General features: G+C 40.5%; 1 protein-coding gene across 1 annotated transcript in view; it reads right to left on the reverse strand.

Annotated features, from left to right (window-relative positions):
• The window catches only part of LOC101854951 (tyrosine-protein phosphatase non-receptor type 5), a gene marked incomplete in the record, with an annotated part of 40556 nt that overhangs the window by 14037 nt on the left and 21597 nt on the right, over positions 1-4922 (reverse strand).

The raw sequence follows: 4922 nt of genomic DNA on the forward strand, positions 1-4922 counted from the left end.
CACGAGGCAGGGGTAGGCCACGGGAAACATGGAGGAGATGCGTCGAAAGGGACATGAGAGAGATGAAGCTCACTTGGAACGAGCTTGGAAGGATGGCTCAGGACAGAGATAAATGGAAGTAGCTTGTATGTGGCCTATACCCTGCCAGGGGTGAAAGGCATTGATGATGATGAATGTTAATCACTCAGCGACTAGTGTCAATAAAATCTAGACTGAATTAGGGATCTGAAAACACCAAAAGTAAAAAGTGCTCAGAGTGAGTGAAAATCATACCCGAGTCCCTAGACCTGACCCACCAGCCCCCTTAAAACAAAAGAGAGCGCCCAATTCAGAACCATGACATAGGCACTCTTTATGTTTCAATTAACATCTATGCTGGAAATAACGAAACAGAATAATACTACAGGCAAAGTCAACTCCACTTGTATTGAACTCATTTGAGCTGATCTTTGGTTGAGCTGATTTTTTTCTTAGGCCCCAGTATCTGTTCTTCTTTAGAGGTCCCAACAGTTAAGTTGAACTGCCAATGAGTTTATCTTTTTTCACTCCCCTGACAACATCAACTCATCCGCAGTCAACTGTACATCGTAAACGTAAGAATAAAGATGTCTCTTGATATCATCTTTTATTCTAATTACAATCTCAACTAAAAAACCACTAGGAACTGACCGAGGCAATTGTGGAATCATGCTGACAATACTGACGATTAGATGCCGATAATAATACTGTTTATAAAACACACTATGAATACAAATGTGAAGAATGCATTACTCCGAGAGAACATAATAAAATCTCACAATCAGCAACAAATGAGTATATATGGGGCTTGTAAGCTATAAATAATCGATTGTTGCATGCATTCACAAGGGGGACACACACCCACAGATCTACAAATATACCGGGTATCAACTTTTTCATAGAAACTTAACTCTACAATTCCACATGAAATGATACTCATATGAGCAGACTAAGGGTCTTTAAAAACGAAGGAATGAATCCTATTGAGACCCGATGGGACAAAGCACAGGAAAGATAACAGGAACCACAAAGGTTTAAAATAAATCTCAAGAGTAAATAAGGAAGATAGTCTTATAAATACCTGGCTTCAAAAGAGGCGAGTAAGCTCTTGACATAAAAAGGCACATCCAAATACAGTTTCAGAGGTCTAGGCAAAGGTAAGCTCCAAATCATATGTTTGACTCCATGAGCGCTATGCGAAGATAGACTCTTCCGAATAGTTCTCCTGCAAAGGCTTTGCAGCTGAGTGGAGGCAAATTGTCCCTTTTCCACCATCCCCTGAATCCCCCAAGACACTTTTTCACCAAAGTTATCTTTAAGTTCTTGAACATCTTCGCTAGATACACGCCTGCCAAGGACAATAAGAATAAGGAGATCCCAAGAACAGTGCTTTCGATTCTCTAAAGGCTGGTACCCATGATGATTTGTGGCATCCACATCAAGTCCCAAGTCATAGAGTAACATTATTCTATGGGTATCCACATCAAGTCCTTGATTATACACTCTGATATCACAAGTTTCACCTTCAGGAAAATGCATAAGGGTGTTCCCCTCACTTGTACATAAAAATGGGTCAGCACCTCTGCTGAGAAGTAAGAAAAACAGTTTCATTTTGTTGTAAAATAGACACTTACACAACAAATGCAAGCCAGGCTGGCCTGTGATGTTGAGAGTTGAATCTGGATGATCTAAAACAGTTTTAATTAGACAAATCCGCTGAGCTTCACTGCAGTCATGAGGATCAATCAGAGCTGAAAGAATATCACAATCATGTCCACGCAACTTCACTCCACGCTGCAGCAAATATTCAAAGACTGCCAGATTGTGTGGAAAGCATGCACGAAGCAACAGACTTTTCCCACTGTAATCCATTTCATCAAGTTGCTCGTTATTTAAATAAGGCAGCATTTTCAAAAGCGCTGTCTTGCAATTCTCGTCCAAGAGGACAAAACGATTCCTGGTAACCAAACAGAGCATCAGATACTCCACAGAAGACACTGGGTCTGCTCCTTGCCTCAGTAGGTAATCCACAACCTCCACAGCCTCACTGCGAATGGCTTTCAAAAGGATCGGTACGCCAAACGAAAGACGGGAACCCACCGTTACATGTCCTGAAGTGAGCAGTTCGGATATCTGGTCCACAGAATCGTTCTCAATGGCTTGCGTCAAACGGAATAAAACACCTTCAGCAGCTGAAAAACAGCAAAAGAACAATTTTGCATGTTCTTATCTTGATCAAATGAAACTATACTATACAATATGCATATATATAATACAACATGAGACATGTCTACTTCATACTGGCAATGGTTCATACACAGGAAGAATAAAAAGATAGATGGGCCTACCTCCATTCTCTAACTTCATGAAACTACAAAATGAATTCAATCTTTTCCTGATCTTTTTGTACTACTGCAAAATCCCAGGGAGTTAGTAACGGTAAGAAATGAGATCTTCATCTTACAGAACAATTTGGTTTTTACATACATGGTGGTTTTATCTACACAACCATTTGGCCGCTGGATCGGAAAAGTAAGTATCTACACATACATATATGTAGAATCATCCCTTGCCTGACATGCAGCTGTATTCAGTTTTCAAAGATATGCTGACTTGTAAATACTCATACTGACAAGAAAGGCTTCAATCTCGGGTACAAATTAATTTTGAGTTCTGCCAAGATGGGGCCAGCTCTTTTTTTTAAAAACTGACAAGTGACCTTTATGAGTGAAACTTCCACATGGGAATTTCAAAATTTTTATACCAATAGTAACCAACAAAATTACTTCTCCTTGAATCTTGAACTGTAGAGAAAAGGAAAGTGAATAAAGGCAGTGCATAACACATATTCCTTAATGGGGGAAGGGGGGGAAGGGGCGGAGAGGCTGTGTCAGAGAGTTTTCTTCACTTGACGACTGCTACAACAGGTTCATTTTTATTTTTATTGGCTTCCTCTGAAGTACAAACATAAAGTTTCATGCTGTTGTATCCGGAAGGGGAAGAAAAAGATGCCCATTCTGCAAATTAAACTCATCTGTAAAAGAATGAGGGGCAGAGCTTGAAAAAAAAAAATCCTCACAATGCCTGCACCAAAGTGCCTCTTCTAGATCTACGTCTTTTTGTCATAGCTAGTGGTCAAACCACTGTCAGAAATGCAAAAAATACCCTCATCACAGGAAAAAACACAAGGGGGGGGGGGGGAGAAGGAGGAGGAATACACCTACTCAACCAGTTCTAACTTCCTCCAAAGTAAGTGAACAAATTAACTAAATTCTATTTCATAATAAAGATTGACAGTCCCAAGAACCAAAGTGGAAGGACCAAACAGTAATGTCGCTGTATGAAGGCCATAAGATCTTTATGAAATTATAGATACCCGGTATATGCCTAAAGCTTTAGACCTTTGGAAAGTTTGGTTCCCAAAGTATTGTCAGTAATCAGAAGAAAATTTGTCACGGCAGTGTCAACTTAGTCCACAATAGACCTTATTCACCCTGCGAGGCCATGGACAGTGCGCTTATCTCCACCTGGCCTGCCGTCTGCCAGGGTAAAAAAATCATGGTAAAAGTTTTGCGAGTGCTGTAACTTAACAGAGAAAAAGAGAAATACTTAACCTCTTCGCTGCCGCGCCCATAGAATTTACGGGCCTACGGCCTGTAGAATTTACAGGACTGTGACTGAGGTTGTTTTGATACCAATTATAAGAGAAGTTACTGTTAAAATCTTGTAATTTTTATTGAGGTACCTTCCCTTTAATGTTTACCATCATTTTCACCCCATTTGAAAGCGTCAGATTCAGATTTTAGCTCAAAGAGAAGATCAGATCTTGATCTAACACATTTACCGCACAAAAATGATTTATTGGCAGTAAACACAAATGGACTTACATGTACGAGTGCTGTATAAGGTAGGAAAGACTCACACAACACGTAATCCTCATTTTTTGGTCTCAGTTTATCATTACTCGAATGGGTGTTTTATGCTGTTTGGTGATGTTGTTTTTGACATCATGTTACTAACTCCAACTTTTCTCCTTCTATCTCTCAATGAAATCCCCCTAAAATTATGTCAATAGAAACATTATTCAATGTAGAATGTATGTGCAGAAATTCAAGAGGAAATATTCATAAATAAAAAAGTTATGGGAGGTAGAGTGGGGTCATCCCTGAGCCGCCTTGGTTCATGGGATTTCCCCCAGCACAGGGGTCTTTTTATCTGCGGCATTGAAGGGGTTAAACTACAACACTGGAGCTGTGTGACAGTGGCGGTGGGTAGTGAAGGACTTAGGGGCTTGAGCCCCTCACCCCCACCCCGTCCCCACCCCAACTCTATCCCTTAGTTAATGAAAGTTTCTTAAATAACGAAATAAGCAATTGAAACCGTTATGATCGCACACAATGAACACACAGTTATCAGCTTGGCGGCTTTCCTGTTTATCCAATAATTGTTGTCACCGCTTACAACTATAGTAACGTAACAGCCAATCAAATGTCGCTGGGGCTCAGAAAGAATAAGCCGGTTCTCACGCCCGTCTTCTTGTAAAAAGGTAGAAGACTTTTACAAAATTACACCGCACTGAGGGCTCACGCTCTCCAAGCCAAGACAATGGGGTGAAAGTTTACGACACACTTTCCCCCAGTGACACAGTTACCTATACACCCATTGGGCCTTTGTTAGGCGTGTTCTATTTTCCGCAACAACACGACCCAATCCACCTCATAGACGGTACATCATGTTTGGAGTGTTGTGTGTTTAGTATAGTATAGTATAGTATAGGGTTTTACGGCGCTCGCAACTGCTAAGGTCATATGAGCGCGCGAAACACAAGTTGTTCACCTTTGCAAACGTTCACTTCACGACTGGTAAACTAATTTGCTTTAAAATGCTAAAATGTTGAAATATTT

The sequence above is a fragment of the Aplysia californica genome, unplaced genomic scaffold, assembly GCF_000002075.1.
Source record: "Aplysia californica isolate F4 #8 unplaced genomic scaffold, AplCal3.0 scaffold00213, whole genome shotgun sequence".
Lineage (NCBI taxonomy): Eukaryota > Metazoa > Mollusca > Gastropoda > Aplysiida > Aplysiidae > Aplysia > Aplysia californica.